The sequence below is a fragment of the Pongo pygmaeus genome, chromosome 10 (genome assembly GCF_028885625.2).
Source record: "Pongo pygmaeus isolate AG05252 chromosome 10, NHGRI_mPonPyg2-v2.0_pri, whole genome shotgun sequence".
NCBI lineage: Eukaryota > Metazoa > Chordata > Mammalia > Primates > Hominidae > Pongo > Pongo pygmaeus.
In genome coordinates, this window is record NC_072383.2 from 116548889 (window position 1) to 116568104 (window position 19216).

General features: G+C 48.0%; 1 protein-coding gene and 1 long non-coding RNA gene across 3 annotated transcripts in view; one reads left to right on the forward strand and one right to left on the reverse strand.

Moving 5' to 3' along the window:
• The window catches only part of KSR2 (kinase suppressor of ras 2), a 517247-nt gene that overhangs the window by 380116 nt on the left and 117915 nt on the right, over positions 1–19216 (reverse strand). The gene's annotated exons all lie outside the window — the stretch shown is intronic.
• On the forward strand, positions 930–13663 carry LOC129010494 (uncharacterized). Of its 2 annotated transcripts, XR_008493011.2 has the most exons (8): positions 930–1076; positions 1239–1311; positions 2233–2469; positions 2612–2802; positions 4184–4234; positions 10929–11296; positions 11420–11864; positions 13267–13663. It is a non-coding gene; the product is annotated as an uncharacterized LOC129010494 (long non-coding RNA). The 2 variants fall into 2 exon arrangements; XR_008493012.1 differs by lacking the exons at positions 2612–2802; positions 4184–4234; positions 13267–13663 and having other exon boundaries at positions 11420–12168.

Consider the following 19216-nt stretch of genomic DNA (forward strand, 5'->3'; position numbering starts at 1 on the left):
GACAGACCCAGCAGAGACCAGTGGGATGACCCTGGCCAAGTGGCTTCTGCACAGCACATGGGCTCCCAACAAATACCCTGCCTTTCTTTTGCTCTTTCAGAGCCTTCGTGGGGCCGGGGGGCAGCAGAGGCGGGAAGGTGGGGCGGTATGTAGCGGTGGTTTCCCCCTAAGTTCTGAGCGCAATGCTGGCTTTGTGACTTACCCAAGCTGTGCGGCCTTTGCTAGGCCCAGGCACCTCTCTGAATTCTATTTCCTCCCTTTTTACAAGGGATGGGGCAACTCATAGCTTTGAAAGTTGTAATAAAAATCAAAGGAAGTCATCCATGGAAATTCCTCACATGTGATGTGTCTAGCACACTGTAAACATGGACCAATGCCTTATACATAGTAGAGGAATGTTAAACATCTGTGCAGAAACCCTTGGGACAAGAGTGCATTTGGGGGCGGGAGTTGGAGTTTTCTTAGAGACAGGGTCCTGCTCTGCCACCCAGGCTGGAGTGCAGTGGCATGATCATAGCTCACTGCAGCCTCGAACACCTAGGCTCAAGAGATCCTCCAGCCTTGGCCTCCTGAATAGCTGGGACTACAGGCACACACGACCAAGCCCAGCTGATTTTTTTATTTTTTGTAGAGAAGTGGTCTTGCTACGTTGCCCAGGCTAGTTTCGAACTTTGGCCTCAAGCAATCTTCCTGCCTCACCTCCCAAGTCACTGGGATTACAAGTATGAGCCATTGTGCCTGGCCAGGGGTGCATTTTAAATCCTCTTTTTCCACATTCAGTGGCATCATGAATATTCAGAAAAGACCACCGGACACTAAATCCTTCCTTCATGAAGAAATCTACAAGCTCTTTCATCTCAACCTCTTTTTGAACCCACCTTGATGTCATAATTCCCCTACTGTGATTCCCCAAAAAATCACAGTATCTTGTCTTAGAACTGGCAACACCTGGCGGGGCACTTTGGGAGGCCGAGGCAGGCGGATCGCTTGAGCCCAGGAGTTCAAGACCAGCCTGGGCAACATGGTGAAACCCCGTCTCTACAAAAAAAAATTTTTTCATTAAAAAAATTAGCCAGGTATGGTGGCATACCCCTATAGTTCCAGCTACTCTGGGGGCTAAGGGAGGAGGATGGCTTGAGCCTGGGAGGCAAAGGTTGCAGTGAGCCAAGATCAGGCTACTGAACTCAAGCCTGGGCGAGAGAGTGAGACCCTGTCTCAAAAAAATTTAAAAAAAACAGAACTGGCATCACTCAAGAATCTGAAGGACTCGGTTGAATAAAGATCATGATCCGAAGTTAAAAGGAGTTTCAGGTAAATTCTGCTTCCACCCTCTGGTCATTGGTACAAAGATCAAAGGAAAGTGGATGTAGTTGAGTACGACTCTGTCCTTCTTTCCAAAATCCAAACAAAACAAGTACACCTTTCCCAGGGCACCGTATGTTATTGACTTCAATACTGAAAGTTTGCAGGCAGCTTTGACATCACAAAATGATCCAAAAAGATACTGGGGGTGGGGGCGGGGGGGGGGGCGAGGGCGGGGGGGGGGTGCGGGGGCGGGGGCGGGGGCGGGGGGGGCGGGGGCGGGGGCGGGGGGGGTGGGGATTTTTTTTGAGCTATGATGATTTGAATGAAAAAAGAAACTGTCCTGAGTAGATTGCAGATTTGGCATTTGATGGGCAATAAAATAAAATAATCAACCCAGGAGGCAACGGGAGAAGCCCAAACATAGCCTCTGAACTCAATGGAGGGGTTTATTCTCCTAGAAAACTTCCCCTGAACTTGCTCGGGCTGCGTTGAGGCTCCTGCTCTGGGCTTCCCAGCCCCTGTGCTTCCCCAGCCTGAGAAGAGCAATGATAATCATACTAATAGTAATATATGATAATCACACTAATACCATGCATTGAGTACTTCCTACAGCATTTGAGCTGAGACCCAAATAATGAAAAGGAGCTGGCTCACAGAAAGAGTATTGCAGGCAGAAGAAACAAATGTAAAAGTGGGAATTAATTTTTTTTATGTTCAAAGAATCCAAAAAAGGTGTCACTGAGTGGATATAGGGATCAATGCAGTAATAGTAACAACAGTTAGAAGCTGTGGGAGTAAACCAGAGAGCCGTCTTCGAGGGCAGGGATGCAGTTACTGCTGGCAGCTCACTGGCTGGGCATGAAAATCGAACCTGAGACACAGAGTCCAGGGAAAAAGGGGCTTATGGGCCATCCATCCTGTCCTCAGGCATTTGGCAGACCAAGACACCAGGCTCAGTGAGGCCATGTGGCTGATCCAGGCTCCCATAACCAGAGAAGTCAGGGGCAGAGCCAGAACCGAAGCATCCTGCCTCCAGCCCTGAGCTCCGTCTGCTGTTGCCCCCTTTCATGGGTGATCAGGAGCTGTTTATCTGCAAAACTGATGGAAGTTTTAACAAGGTCCCTGGGGAGACAGGGAGAGATGGTGCATGTATGTGTGTGCATGGTAAGTTGGAGGGAGGGTGGTATATCACAGTTCCTCGCTTTCATCTGGTTCCTGTTAATTGGACTAAAGACCCCTGGGAAAACCATGCTCTGGGCATGATAAGCCAAACCCCAACTCAATTATGGTTTTCTGTGCTTTACAGAACCTCAGTGTTCACAGAACCTCCTGGCTTTCATCTGGCCTCAGAATACTGAAGTTGTCATCAGCGTCGTCATAATCATTATCCTCCTCCTTAGAACCACAGCAGCTATGTTCCTGGAGCACTTAGGATAAGTCAAGCCAGTGGCTCTCAGCCCAGAGTGATTTTGCCGCAGGGGACATTTGACAGTGTCTGTAGGCATTTTTGATTGTCACAACCAGGGCCTGGGGGGTTGGATACTACTGGCATCTAGTGGGTAGAGGCCAGGGTGCTGCTTAACATCTTCCAAGGCACAGGACAGTCCCCCCACCACAATTTTCCAGCCCCAAATGTCAATGGTGCCAAGGTTGAGAAACCCTGGGGGCTAGCCCTTTTCGTGCTGTAATTGGAGACCACCAAGAAAACCTTCTACTTGGGACCTGAGATGTAATGACTGACATCAGAGAGGATTAACAATGATCACTGTTGTTAAGCAAGGCCCCCTACCCTACAACCTCCAGACAGTCTGCAGTTAGGAAGTACCCTCTGTAAACCGATAGCCCCCTACAGAAAATCCCTTTAGTCTAGAAACTTGCCCACTCTTGGGGAGTAAATATAGTCATATATTTCCATAAAAGACTATTGGGAAACTTTTCCCAACCTCCCAAATATGTTAAAAGAAGATTGTGATTGGGTGCTAACTTTTTCTGCTCCAGAGTACTAAAGGGGATCAGAACACTGTCTTCCATCCATAGGGCAGTAGCATCATCAAGTTTAGGGCCTGATGGAAGTCACAGGCAACACCCTCAACTGTCGGTACCCATCATGGAGTGGACTTCAACAGCTCTGGGGCCCCGAGACCATTCAGCTCCTGTGGAATCTACCTTCCAGAAAGATACTGGAGGCAGAACAGGCAACACCAACGCCATACTTATTAGGAAACAGAGAGAAACCTTTTACTTCAGCATTCTCTTTGGGTTGTATGATTTCCAATTCACTCCAGCCAAAAGGAGCACAGCAAAGTCCCGCTCAGATGGTGAGGTGGTCCCAGACAGAGGCAAAAGCACACATCACTTCCCTTAAACATCACAACAACACTAAAAGGCTTGGTATCATTGGTATCATGATGCCTGTTTCAAAGATAGATGTTCCGATAGGGAAGAGGCTGGACCGGTAGCCCAGGCTCGGGACTCACATGCCTTCCTGACTGTGCCACAAACCAACCAGGGCAGCTGAATGACACAGCCGGGAGGCCCAGCCCCTCGCCAACTGTGGCCCATGTCTTTTTTATCAATGCACCCCAGTGCAGCGAATGTGGCAAGCACTAGAACACTGATTTCAACTGAAGCAAGTCCAGCCACTTCTTATCATAGCCATTCTTTAGACAGCCTCTCGGGAGGGCTCCTGTGCAGCTGGGGATGCCCCTGACCCGGCCCCAAGCTCTTTCCAGATGTCTCCCAAGGGAATGAAGCCACTGCCTAGAGTTTTTTCTGTCTCTTCGGAGCTCCCTTTGCATCTCCACTAGTTATTATTTGGAGGCTGCATTTCGATGTTCCTTCTTTACGGTTCATTTTCTCCTCTTAATTGGTCTTGCAGAGTGGCAGGGAGACCAAGGCAAGAGCATCATGACATGAATGCGGAAGGAAGGTTAGTGGCAGCAAGGCCCCGTCGGAGTAGGCTGCTCTGATAGATGCCTCTGCCGTTCACTACGGGCCAGCCGGGAAAGAAACCCAGGGTCTCCCCTAGCTTCCAGCCTGCCTGCCGAGAATGGTCGGTCTGTGAAACAGAATTAAGTCAGCATTAGTCCCTGATGTAGCTGGGTCAAGCCCTTCTCCTCTCTCAGACTGAGTTTTTCCTTGCTTGAAAGTTGAGATGATCAGACCGAGGTTCCTGCCAGTTTCTACATTACTATGCATCTTTTTTTTTTATATACTTTAAGTTTTAGGGTACATGTGCACAATGTGCAGGTTAGTTACATATGTATACATGTGCCACGCTGGTGTGCTGCACCCATTAACTTGTCATTTAGCATTAGGTATATCTCCTAAAGCTATCCCTCCCCCCTCCCCCCTCCCCCCATCCCACAACAGTCCCCAGAGTGTGATGTTCCCCTTCCTGTGTCCATGTGTTCTCATTGTTCAATTCCCATCTATGAGTGAGACCATGCTATGCATCTTTTGCACTGATTTCAAGACAGTTTTGACGTCTCCACTAAAGGAAGCTTATCAGGCAGCGCCTCCTGGTGACCAAATATGACACTGCGCCATCTAGAGGTGGCCCTGGTTGGATGGTGTCCAAGAAAACACTGGGAGGAAAAGGCATCTCAGTGTCTACAGCCAAGCAGCTACGTGCCCCTAACTTATTCAAGCAAGGAGCCTAGGATTGAAAGCAACAATGCAGCCCTGACGCTCAGTTCCTCCACCTTCCGTGATCATTATGGCACAAGGTCTTTACAAGTGGAGCTTGAAAAATTTGTCAGCCCCAGCCATTGAGAGCATCCTGGTATCCAGTTACAAAGCTTGTCCGCCTCATTTCTCCTCCACAAAGTACCAGATAGAAAAGGAAAGAAACAAAGGCGCTAAAGAAAGAAAATGATCAGATGATGAAGCTCAACTGAGCTCTGTTCCCAAGGACAGGGCTGATGTGGGGGGTAGGGAAGTACCGTCTCCCACCCTCCCGACTCAAAGCAACAGGTTCTCTGTGTGGGGAAAGGAGGACCATTTAGGGTTTCCTGTTTTGAGAGTGAAGTCAGTGGGGGAAATTCAGAGTGTAGAGCACCCCCACATTTCTGAATCCCATCGGGATGGTGGTCACACTCATCCAAAGAAAGCCACAGACTCCTATATAGGAGTGACCTTCAGAGAGTACTATCCAGACAGCATCTGTGTACAGCACTCCAAAGACAACGAGATGTGGTCCCCACTCCCCAAAGAACTCAGTCTGATACAAAACAGACCCCAAAAGTCAGCACAATGGACCATGCATAATGTTTTGGGTTTGTCTTTTGAGACAGAGTCTCACACTGTCACCCGGGCTGGAGTGCAACAGCGCAATCTCAGCTCACTGCAACCTCTGCCTCCCAGATTCATGCAATTGTCCTGCCTCAGCCTCCCGAGTAGCTGGGATTACAGGCGCACACCACCATACCTGGCTAATTTTTTGTATTTTTAGTAGAGACGGGGTTTCACTGTGTTAGCCAGACTGGTCTCGAACTCCTGACCCTGTGATCCGCCCGCCTCGGCCTCCCAAAGTGCTGGGATTACAGCCATGAGCCACCATGCCCAGCCAGGACCATGCATAATGAAAGCATGTGTTTTGGGTGAAACTGATGTGGGTTTGAGCACAAGCTCTACCAGGTACTAGCTGTGTGACCCTAGGCATCGTACCCTCTCTGGGCGTGTGCCTCCTTCCTGCCTTCCCCTGAGCACTTACTATGGGAAGTTCTTGATCAATTACAGCCCCCTATACATGTTGTACCACTTGTGCAAATATTCATTCAACCCCACTACAGAGTTCTCCACAGTCAGTGCCTCCCCAGACTCTTCATGTATTTATTGCCCCCCTCCAAAAGGAAGTTCTTCTTTACATCAGACCAAAATCTTCCCTGATGTAGACATGTATGTATTTGTTTTAATTGACACTCACTATTTCTAGCTTGGTCTTTTACAAAAAGGGTTAGCAAACATTTTCTCTAAAAAGCTTGACAGTAAATATTTCAGGCTTTGTGGGCCATACGGTCTCTGTCACACTACACAATTCTGATGTTGCAGCGTGAAAACAGCCATAGACAAAGTGGAAACAAATAGGTATGGCAGTGTTCCAATAAAACTTTATTTACAAAAGCAGGTGGAGGGCTGACTTTGGCCCGTGGGCTATACTTGGTCAACCCCTGTTTTAGAGAGAAAATCTCTCATTATCTGATCACTATCCCTCCCATACGATCTCATCCCTGATACACAGACACAAAGTGCTTTGGCTTCACTTCTCTCCCCTAGGGCAAATCTATAAATGCTTCAACCTTCCCCTCCAAGGGCATAATTTCTGTGATTAGATTATGACAGTTCATTTGTTCGTTAATTCATTCAATGATACTTTTACAACTGTGCTAAGTAGTTTGTAGGAAATGAACAAAATGCTGCGTTTAGAGTGTACGGTCTGGAATCAGCCCGAGCTCAAGTGCTGGTACCCTGCAATTTACCGGCCATGTGACCTTGGTTGGGTACCATGGTTCACTCCTCTGTGCCTTCATTCTCTTATCTGAAAACTGGGGAATACAAAAGTCCCTATCTCATGGGGATATCTGACGATTAAGTGAAATAACCCTCAAAATCAGCTCAGAACACCGCCTGACACTCAGTATGTTTTTAATATTTTATTGTTATTATTTTGGTTATTAAAAGATGGCTCTTGCTATCTAGGAATTTCCAATCTAATATGGGAGATTTAGATATCAAAGCAACTACAAGATAACTGCCCAATGACTATGGCAGAAGATCGACGCAGATGCAATCAAGGAAATCCTCCCCGCAGTGGTCAGGAGTTGCCTAAGCCATGGGAAGGTTTACTTTAGGAAGATGCAGCCCAGAAAGTTTTTCCTTTTGAACAGATGCAAAGGGGCGGTGAATCAGTGAGAAAACCATCGAAACCTGGGAGGTCAGAGCATCCTGCCCCACCAGGCACCAGCAGCAAAGAAGAAAGTATCACAGTACAGATGAAAGTAAGCAAACGGGGTTCGAGGAGGATTCTTTTCCTTCAAACCTTCTCATTTAAGTTACACAACTACCTATTTGTTGCCCAGAAAGACAGAAAATGCAGAAGGGCAAAAGAAAAAAAATCATCACTCTTAACCAAAGAACAGCTATGCTAAATATCCAAGTGGATTTCCTTCCAGACCTTTTTTCCCATTTTATTTTACTTTATTTTATTTTTTTGAGATGGAGTCTCCCTCTGTCACCCAGGCTGGAGTGCAATGGCGCAATCTTGGCTGTCTGCAGCCTCTGCCTCCCGGGTTCAAGCCATTCTCCTGCCTTGACGCTCTGAGTAGCTGGAACTATAGGCGTGCACCACCACGCCTGGCTAATTTTTGTATTTTTAGTAGCGATGGGGTTTCACCATGTTGGCCAGGCTGTTCTTGAACTCCTGACCCCAGGTGATCCACCCGCCTTGGCCTCCCAAAGTGCAGGGATTACAGGTGTGAGCCACAACACCTGGCCTATTTATTTATTGAGATGGAATCTTGCTCTGTTGCCCAGGCTGGAGTGCAGTGGCATGATCTTGGCTTACTGCAGCCTCCGCCTCCTGGGTTCAAACAATTATCCTGCCTCAGCCTCTTGAGTAACTGGGACTATTGGCATGCACCACCATGCCCAGCTAATTTTTATATTTTTAGTGGAGACAGGGTTTCACCATTTTGGCCAGGTTGGACTCGAACTCCTGACCTCCAGTGATCCATCTGCCTCGGCGTCCCAAAGTGCTGGGATTACAGGCATGAACCACCGTGCCTGTCCCCATGCAACCGTTTAAAAAATACTAGGCCGGGCGCGGTGGCTTACGCCTATAATCCCAACACTCTGGGAGGCCAAGGTGGGTGAATCACGAGGTCAGGAGTTCGAGACCAGCCTAGACAACATGGTGAAACTCCGTCTCTACTAAAAATACAAAAAATTAGCTGGGCATAGTGGTGGGTGCCTGTAATCCCAGCTACTTGGGAGGCTGAGGCAGGAGAATTGCTTGAACCTGGGAGGCAGAGGTTGCAGTGAGCCGAGATCGCGCCACTGCAATCTAGCCGGGGTGACAGAGTGATTCTGTCTCAAAAAAATTACTAAGTAACATACCAATGTGAATGCAAATTATGGTCAATACAGTGCTTTCTTTTTCTCTCCCAAACAATAGCTTGGGTACTTCTCATACGAGAGTGTAAGTTGGTAATCAGGGAAATAATTAGAGAAAGCAAAAGGCCACGTGAGTGGAAATCATGACTATAATGAACTGGAACCATCTCCCCTGGGCATATTTTAGAGGAAGGCAAGAATAATTTTGCTCCAAATAATAACAAATATTTTCATCCTCCTTGGCCCTTCCTGCCTTCTCCCTGCACGTTCCCCGCAAGTTTCAAACATATTCATGCGCCCGCGGAAGCCTCCCATCCTCGCTCAGGACCGTGGCTGGGAAGGACAGAGATACTGACAGAGAGTCAAATCTGCTGGGAATGTTCCCATCTGTGCAACTGGGCACGCAGCCTGATCTGCCCACCACTCATATGGTTGTGAGGCTAAAACAAGATCACCTGCATGCAGGTGCTTCCTGAAACTGAAGGTGCTGTGCAAATGTGCGGTATTATTTGCTATTTACATGCAGCCTTTAAATAATTTCTTTTTATCTCAGTTCCAGTGTAAGCTGCTACAAAAGCCCCAAAGGGTTGCTCCCTCAAGCTGAGCAAATGGAAACACAGGGACCACCCAGAGTTAAGGAGAAAGCCATTCATTCCCACCACTTTTTTACGTGGGAAGCCTCCGCTTAACAGGATTCAGACAGAAATGAGTTCAAACCCTGCCTCTGACACTTAGTTGCTGTGTGACCCCTCCCCCCACCCCACCCCAGGCAAGGGCTCTACCTTTCTGACCCTCAGTTTTCTTACCAGAAAATAGGAATAATAATCCTACAGACCTCATGAGGTTGTTGAAGGATTAAATGAGCAGATGCTGCGTGACTTGGCCCAGTAAGAACTCAATCAATATTTGTCACTGCTGTTAATATCAACCACTAGCATTCACTCAGTCACTCCGTGACTACTTCTTGCATTCCAACTCCGAGCCAGATACTGGGAGAATTCCAACACGGGTTCTCAAAGCGCGTTCCTCAAACCAGCAGCACCAGCATCGCCTGGGAACTTGTTAATGCAGATTTCTGGGCACTGCCCCGGACTGGCTGAAGCAGGAACTCTGGGGGTGGAACCCTCTGGGGGATTCTGATACATGTTTAGGTTTTGAGCACCACTGTTCTTGTGGAAAGGGGTATGAAAACAAACAAATAAAATCATTTTAGATGTGCTAGAGACTATGATAGGACAGAGAGTGGCCAGGATGGAAGTGGGACTCTGAGAAGCTGGCAGTGGGCTGAGTCCAAAATGACAAGGAATCAGCCAGAGGAAGATTGAGGCAGGGTATTCCAGGCAGAAAGAAGGGCCGTGCAAAGGCCCTGGGGCAGGCATTGTGAAGAAGAGAGAGTAGCTGGGTGCCACGAGCCAGTGAAAACATCAGCAGATAGGGACCAGATTGGGAGCCCAGGGACAGGACTGGGGGTCTCAATCTAAGATGTAACAGTCTGTTTGGATCTGACTCAGTTCATGTAGTTTCATGGAGCCCATAAACGTCAAAGAGTTCAGTCCCTGCCAAGCACAAGTTCAATGTCAATTCTGCAACCAATTCTTCTGCTCAGCACCTCGTGGGTGCCAGGAATAAAAAGAGAAAGGAGTGACTACAGCGCTGATCGGAGATGACAGCCAGAGAGTCGGGTTCTCTTTGTTCTCATTGGGGGGTTCAACAAAAGCCAGATACTGGCCACATGAAGCAGCTGGTGGGCAAGACAGAGGGGCCAGGGGTGGCCTGCAAGAAAGAGAAAGTGGGCTGCAGGGGGACAGGACAGGTGGATGAAGCCTTGGACCAGGTTGCTCAACAGGGGTTCTGCTGCAAGACAAAGGCTGGAGAGGAAAACATCCTGCCCCTCCCTCCACCCCTGCCTTAGTGGGGACCAGTCAGTGGCTCTGTAGGAAGACTGCCTTGGTTCAGATTCAGCTTGGGAAAGAGGGAGGAGGAAGGAGGGAGGGAAGCTGACTTTAAAAACAATAAAAATAATCATAGTCCAGTACATCTTCAGTGCCAAATTTGCCAGACAAGTGTTTATATTAACACAGTGTTTACATGACTTCATTTCTTTCCTTGCAACAACTCCATGAGGATGATACAACTAGCATCCCCATTTTACAGATGAAGAAAGCAAGGTAGTTAGACAGAGAGGGAACACTGAGGGAACACTGAAGGAGGGAGAGAGGAAGGGAAATTGACTGATGGATTTAGTTTAGCCTAGAACGAGTTAAGTGAAATCCAACCAAGTCCCTTCCCTTCTTTAATCCCCTCCAGTGGTTTCCCATTCTACTAAGAAGCTGCCAGCAATGGCTACAAGGGGCCTCAGGAACTGAGCCCCGACCATGTCTCTGACCTCATCTCCTATCTTCTGCCTCCTCTCCCAGCCATGGATTAGCCCACTGACAACTCAGTTACACTGGCACCCATGCTTCCATGGCACCCACGTTTCCAGAATCCCCTTCTCTATGTGGTTCCAGATTAGAGCTGGCCAAAAGTGAAGTTGTACAAGACTCGGGTGGCAAGAGAGAGCAGCCATCATGCCCTGAAGAGTAACATGGGTTGAAGACAATGGGGAACAGAGGCTGGAGTGCTGGTCCTGTTTATCCTCCATCTTCCCTACCTCACAGCCAACTCTTCTTCCTGACAGTAGTCCCTCGATGAACAACAGCCGACCTTAAGTTCACCACCAGATGCTTCATGACAAACTCACAGAGGCAATAGCCACAAAGGGCCAATAACTTTCCCTAGGCATCTATCCAAGCCCGCCTGCATGGTCCCTTCCAACAGCTGGACGTATTGGCTGCCAGATGTCCCTGAAACTGCAGGCTGCCTTACCTATGTCAGGGTAGGTTCGAGACCTCTCTCTGAATCTTAAGCTTCCCTTTTTGAGCTTGTACTTCCCCAGCTCTTCCTACGGTCGTATAAGTCTAACATCTAATAAATTCCATTTTTTCCATTATACTCACAGTAATTGGGCTTCTCTGATTGACCCATCACTGAGATCATCACTAGCAGAAGGGATACTGTTCCAGAACTAGCAGCCTCCATTTCCTCCTCCTTGGGATGTGCGTTGTGAGAAGCTCATGTCACATAAAAGGCAACATGTGGGCACCCCAACAGATAATCCCCAATTGAACACCCACTCAACAACTAGCGCCAACTGCCGTCCATGAGCATGCACCATCTTGGATGTTCCAGCCCAGTCAAGCCCCAGATGACTGCAGCTCCAGCCAAAAACACACGGAACAGAAGAACCACCCAGCTGAGCCCAGCCAATCCCTGAGCCCAGGGAATTATGATGATGAAACTATACCCTAAAGAGTTAATGAAACCAATGACAGAAATTACTGAGTTTGCAGGATAACAGATAAGAAAAAAAACAACTTGCTGAGATGCTGAAACTCCCTCCTCTTGTGAGTATTTTTTTTTTAACTCACAAGTTTTTTAAAAAGATTTGGCAGTGGGCTAAAATCAATTGGAACCAGGATGACCAACTGGAGTTTGTGCACAAGTTTGCTGACATCACAGCCCAAATTTCCACCACATATTTCATACTAACTCCTCTCAAATTTGCATATACAACCTATGAAGTAACATAAAGAAATAACTACACACACCCAAGGACTTTCCAGACTTCCCCTTTCCCTCCACCAACCACCTGCTAATCCCAGTATCTACCCCCTAAGCCTTTCCTAATAAAAATACTGCCTTGAAGCCAGCCCAGGGTGACAGATTTGAGCTTGACTCCTGTCTCCTTGGAAGTCAACTTTCAATATGAAGCTTTTCTTTTCTGAAAAACCTGGCCAGGCACAGTGGCTCACGCCTGTAATCCCAGCACTTTGGGAGGCCAAGGCAGGTGGATCACGAGGTCAGGAGACCAAGACCATCCTGGTGAACACGGTGAAACCCCGTCTCTACTAAAAATAGAAAAAATTAGCCGGGCATGGTGGCGGGTGCCTGTAGTCCCAGCTACTTGGGAGGCTGAGGCAGGAGAATGGCGTGAACCTGGAAGGCAGAGCTTGCAGTGAGCCAAGATCGCGCCACTGCACTCCAGCCTGGGTGACAGAGCGAGAGTCCGTCTCAAAAACAAAAAACTGACATCATAGTATTGGCTTCTAGTGCATCAGAGAGCGAGCCCCTTTTGCTCAATAAGAATGAGAGATAACAAGGCAGTTGTGTTGAGCCACTAGGTTTTGAAGTGCAGGTCTGAGACCAGACCTACGCAGCCATGGGTCCCCAGAACCACTGGCCATGTAAGCCTGCCTTCTGCTTCTTAAAAGTGATTCTGAGACATGCATTTGAGACCTGTTTGCTCTCAAAATGCTCTTCCCCCATATCTTCTCCTGTCTGATGCTTTCTTGTCATTCAAGTCTCAGCTTAAATGTCATCTCCCCAGAGAGGCTCGCTGTCAGTTTCAGTGTGAACTTGGTTAAGCGATAGACCCCAGTTATTCAATCAAACAACAATCTAGGCAACAGGTGAAGGTTTTCTGTTGCTGTGATTAAAGTCTATAATCAGGTGACTCTAAGTAAAAATTATCCTCTATAATCCGGATGAGCCGATTCAACCCATTGAAACTGAAATGCCTTAAAAGCAGAACTGAGACTATTTCTTTTTTTTTTCTTTCTTCTTTTTTTCCTGAGACAGAGTCTCACTCTATCACTCAGGCCAAAGTCCAGCAGCGCAATCTCGGCTCACTAAAGCCTTGACCTCCCAGGCTCAGGTGATTCTCCCACCTCAGTCTCCTCAGTAGCTGGGATTACAGGCACACACCACACCTAGCTAATTTTTTGTATTTATTTATTTTTTCAGTAGAGATGGGGTTTTGCTGTGTTGCCCAGGCTGGTCTCGAACTCCTGCACTCTAGCAATCCATCCTCCTTGGCCTCTCAGAGTGCTAGGATTACAGGCGCGAGCCACCGCACCCACCCAGAACTGAGACCTCTCCAAAGAAAAAGAAATTCCACCCATAGGCAGAACTTCAGTTCAGGGGCCTTCCCTTCCTAACAGCCTGCCGTTCTTCCTAACAGCCTGCCCTTCCTAACAAACAGCCTGCCCTTCCTAACAGCCTGCCCTTCTTCCTAACAGCCTGCTCTTCTTCCTAACAGCCTGCTCTTCTTCCTAACAGCCCGCCCTACAGATTTCAGACCTTCCCAGCCAGCCCCCACCATTGCATAGGCCAGTTCCTTGTAATAAATCTCTTGATATAATGTATCTTATTGGTTCTACTTCTCTGGCTGAACCCTGACTGACCTGCTCTGATCACCCCATCAAAGCCAGCCACAAAGCCACCATTGTTTCACTTCAGTTTTAATTCTTGCATAAAACCTACTACCGTTTGATTTTTTTTTTTTTTTTTTTTTTTTTTTTTTTTTTTTTGAGACAGAATCTCACTCTGTCGCCCAGGCTAGAGTGCAGTGGCATGATCTTGGCTCACGGCAGCCTTGACCTCCCAGGCTCAGGCAATCCTCCTGGCTCAACCCCTCAAGTAGCTGGGACTATAGGTGTGTGCCACCACACCCAGTTAGATGGATTTTTTGTCAATTTTTTTGTAAAGATGGGGTCTTGCTATGTTGCCCAGGCTGGTCTTGGACTCCTGGACTCAAGCGATCCTCCTGCCTCAAGCCCCACAAAGTGCTAGGATCACAGGCATAAACCACTGTGCCCAACTTGATATTTTTCTTATTCATTGTTTCTTCCAACATATTCTAGAGCAGCACTGTCCACTAGAATATTCTGTGATGATGGGGATGTTCTAGAACTGTGCTGTTGCAACAGGGCAGCCGCTAGCCACCTGTGGCGATGAACAACTTGAAACATGGCTCCTGAGAACGAAGAAGGGAATTTTAACTTTTATTTAATGAATATAAGTTTACCTGGTCACACGAGTCTGGTGACCGCTGTACTGAATAGTGCAGGTCTGGGACACAGACTGACAAGAGCCCACAGCCAGCTGGCCTTCCCCACCACTGTATCCCCAACCCCTCCTAGCAACTGACACAGGGGAAGTTCTATCCGTGTTTACAGAATGAATGAATGGAGCCATTTGCACCTAAGTGCGTTCACATCAGGTTTCTGCCGCTTGTAAGCGAGAGTCCTAATTTGATGCTATCTACATGTAAGGGATTCCTGAGTGCCTACAGAACAGGAGGGCTGGGGCAGTTATAGGGGAAAGGAAAGACATCAGTGTCAATACTAGAACATACGAGACCCTGTGGGCTTCGGGAGGAGCAGCTCTTCCTCTGCCAGCCCAGCCTTTCCCAAGTTAGAAGCAAGTAGAACAATAGGGCAATCAAGACCCACTCTTACTCTTTGTTCCAGTCAAAGGAAGACCGTATGGTGGCAGGCGGCATTCTGGGGGGCTTCATTCAAAGCCCAAACTGGGAAGAAGCCAGAGGGCATCTGAGGCTGTCCTATTTCGGGGGCCACTCTGCATCCTGTTTTTCTCCTGACTGCCAGTTCTCCCCCTTGATACTCAAGAGAAGAAGCAAGAGGAGGGCCCAGGCAGGCAAGCTCCCGGGAGGTTGCAGGGGTGCAGGGGTGCAGGGGTGCAGGGGCACCTGCCTGCCTGCAGCACCCTGGCCTCCAGTCTCTCCCCTCCGTGGCTCCCTGAGCCCCCGAAGGATTCCCAGCATCTGTCACCTGCTCTAAGCCACCCATCGACTCTGCAGCCAGAATGTTTGAAAACCGGACAAGAGATCCAGGCACCTTCTGTTCAGCCTACCCTGCTTACTCTGCAGTGTAAGCTCCTTGCCATGGCCCACCGTGGTGGCTGGCACTGCCCACCTGTCTGGCTCCAGCTCCCAACACTCTCCCCAGCATCCCCACTAGGCACCCGTGCTGTTCTCTCTGCCCCTGGGATGTTCCCCTCCCTCCCGTCCCAAGGCACTTCTGAGTGTTCCCATCACTCCCAGTCATTAAGACTTCCCCTCCTCTTCAGGTCTCAGTTCAATCCTGAAGTCGTGAGAAAGTCCCTGAGCCCTGGAACCCAATACTGTGTGTGCCAGATGCAGGGAAAGTGCCTGATAAACACGAGTGGGAGGGGGGAAAGGAGAGAAGGGTAGAAAAGAAGGGGAGGAGGAAGGAAAGCAATATCTCCCATTATCCTTACATAAGCATATTCATTTTAAAAAAGGAAAACAATATCCACAACACAGATCTTCCATTATCTTGACCAGAGGTTTTTCCTTGGGAAAGGAAAGATACAGATGACCACAAATTATGAGGCTGAAAACCATCAAAATGCCAAAAAGAAGACGAGAGAGAGAAAAAGAACAGCAGAGAAGAGGAAGAAGTCCACAGCAACAGCACTCTGATAGCTGGGCCACGTCTCCGCCAGGCTCTCTTCTGATAAAACACCTGTGGCCCGGGAGAGGAAGGTCTAGGAAGGGACCCTGCTGTCCTCAGACGCTGAAGTTCCCAGTTTTGGAATGGAGCGGGAGGTGGAGACAAATAGTGAGAACATGCTCTTTCTGCAGCCAAATCAGTTTCACCCTAGGACCTCAGCTCTGTAGTAACCACGGAGGAAAACTAGGGTTGTGCCCAGAGAAAACTGGTTTGAGGTTTTGCCCTTATTTTTGTGGCCAGGGAATGGTAGGTTACCTCTGGAGAACAATCAAGCCAGACAGAAGGGGAGTGGTCTCAAAAGCAGCAGCAGTGCTGAGGGAGACCGTGGCTCAGAGGGAAGGGAAACAAAGAATGGGAGAGCTGAATTAGAAAGGCTGAAGCCCCTTGGAAGGGCCCCTTGGAGGAAAAAAGAGAGGAGGATGAGGAGAAGTGGAGAAAAGTGAGCTGGGGGACGAAAAAGGCTGCAGGAGCCTGGTGATGGTGATGATGGTGGTAATGATGATGGTGAGTGGTGATGGTGGTGGTGGTGGTGGTGGTGATGATGATGATGGTGGTGATGGTGCTAATAGTGATGGTAGTGGTGGTGATAACGATGGTGATGGTGGTGGTGATGGTGATGATGGTGGTGTTGGTGCTAATAATAGTGATGATGGTGGTGGTGATAACGATGGTGATGATGGTGGTGATGGTGCTAACAATAGTGATGGTGGTGGTGGTGATTTGCCTGTATCATCTCACGTAATGCTCCCAACAACCAGTGTGGCCCAAATGATCATCATCCCCATCCTGCTGCATAGGAAACTAAGCACAGAATCATAATATGCCCTATCCACAATCACACAGCTAATAGGTGGCAGAGCCAGAACTTAAACCCAAGTTTGTTGGACTCCAGATTCCATACTCTTAGAAAATGATTGAGGACTAAGAAGGAGAAAGGAGAAAGAGAATGGAGCCTGCCCTAGCCACCTTATTTAATATGATAACCAGTCCCTCCATTCCAGAGGGTACTACCAACCCCGCTTAGCCTGCTGCACGTCTTCTTTAATCCACAGCACTTATTCTCACACACGGCATAAGATACGTGATCATTAGGACAATGATTCATTGTCTGTGCCCCAGACCCCCACACTAGAAAGTAAACTTTATGGGGACACACACCTCAGCATGCATTTCTAGAGATCAGAAGAGCACCTGGCATAGAATAACCATGAACCAATTTCGCTGAATGAGCGAATAACGGTTTTTTGGTTTCAGGCCATAGCTGCCATGATAAGGAAAGGTTAAGCTATCCTGGCTCTGGGATCCTTTGATCTTGTTAAATGAAAGAATGAGTATTCTTTGGTTTCAGGCTAAGGGTGATCTAACAAGCTACGAGAAGAGAAAACTGAGTTAAGATTTCCTGTCTTCGGGGCTCCTTGGGCACTGGAAAATAAAGATATCCCCTAAAACCCAAGGAGAAAACTAAGATTAGCATTAACATCTCTAAAATAAAGCTACCTCCAACCTCTGAGAAAGAGAGAGAGACAGACAGACAGACACAGACACAGAGACAGAGACAGAGACAGAGAGGGAGAGAGAGAGAGAGACAGAGAGGGAGAGAGAGAGAGAGAAAGAGATGACTTTCTTGGCCAGGCACAAAGCAGCCTTGCTGCCATATCCTTGGTTTCCATATGAGTTCCTCAATACAACTTGTCTTCTGTCATTTAACAAACATGCATCCAGCCCTCACTTTGGGCCAGAATTTTAAAAACCTGATTTCATCACTGTAGGAAACGCCAGCTCTGGGTTGAGCTAGGGCTATTAAGATGAATACAATATCACCCTCAAGAAGTAAGAGTATGATGGGAAAGATACTAGTTTATTCCTCAGTCTGGGATAACATTTTTAGTTAGAGTAAAGGGAAGCCATCCAACTCTCAAGATGGTTAGAAGCTTCAAGGAACCAATTATTATTTTTGAGGGAAGAAGGGAATTCTAAACATGAAGGATACTTTGAGGATGGCTCACTGGTTCCCCCTGGTGGACATTAATAGCAAGCACATCACACAGCTTTTCAGAGGTAGGGAGGGGCTCAGCGGTGTAGACCTGGTGGTCACTGAAGTTATCTGCTGTTCCGGTAGCCAAGGGCAAGCGGTCAGCTCAGTTTGCAGAGCCCAGGAAAGGCCTCATAGAGAACCAGGCTTTGCACTGGGCCTGGGGAAGAGCAGGGATTCACCAGAAGGACAAAAGGAAAGAAAATTCTAGGCAGAGGGATGTGAGTACCAAGATGTGAAATCCAAGCCTCATCTAGAAAACTCTAAGTAATTCATGAATTTAGCAGATATTTAGGGCTTGAAGGGAAAATGTGAATGGTAGGACTTCAAGTAGGAGCCAAACCCTGGGATGTTTTGCAATCCATGAGGAAGACTGTGTTCTTTAAGCCACTGGTAAGTTTTCATGGATTGCTTGAGCTCAGGAGTTTGATACCAGCTGGAGCAACATGACAAAACTCTATCTCTACAAAAAATACAAAAAAGTTTGCCAGGCATGGTGGCACACGCCTGTAGTCCTAGCTACCCAGGAGGCTGAGTGGGGGGATCGCTTGACCCCAGGAGGTAGAGGCTGCAGTGAGCCAAGATTGTGCCACTATACTCCAGCCTGGGCAACAAAGCAAGACCCCATCTCAAAAAAAAAAAATACATATGTATTGAACCGCTACTATGTGCTAGATATTGATCTTCATCCTGGGAATCAAACAGTGAGCAGAAACAAGTATGATCCCTGCCTTTTTGCAGCTTACAGTCTAGTGGAAAAGAGAGGCAGTCATTTAAAAACAAATCACTCCCACAAAAAGGTAAGGATTAAAATGTTTTTAAGCGGCACCATCACCTGCAGGAACAGCATAGGTGAAGTACACTGTTAAGATCAGAACTGGGTACACAATTCTTTACTAAGAAGTCTGAGTTGAGCTGACTTCAGTGCTAAGTGCTGTAGGAATGGGTTAAAAGGGAGCACTTGGTCATTGCTTTCAAGGTCCTGGTGGCCCTAAGGCTGGCATCTGAGGCAGGACATAGAAGACTGAGTCTTAGCAGCCTAGGAAGAGTCCAGAGGGAGGCCTATGTGGAGGTGGGAGATCAGTGTAGGTTCAAACCATAGTGAGGTGTGTAATGAAAGTGCTGCTTGACCAAGCATGGGGACGCATGCCTGTGATCCCAGCACTTTAGGAGGCTGAGGCAGGAGGACTGCTTGAACCCAGGATTTCGAGACCAAACTGGGCAATGACAAGGCGAAACCTAGTCTCCACGAAAATTAGACAGGTGTGGTGGCATGCACCTATAGTCCCAGCTACTGGGGAGGCTGAGGTGGGACAATTTAGTGGTGTGCACCTGTAGTCCCAGCTACTGGGGAGGCTAAGGTGGGACAGTTGCTTGAGCCCAGAAG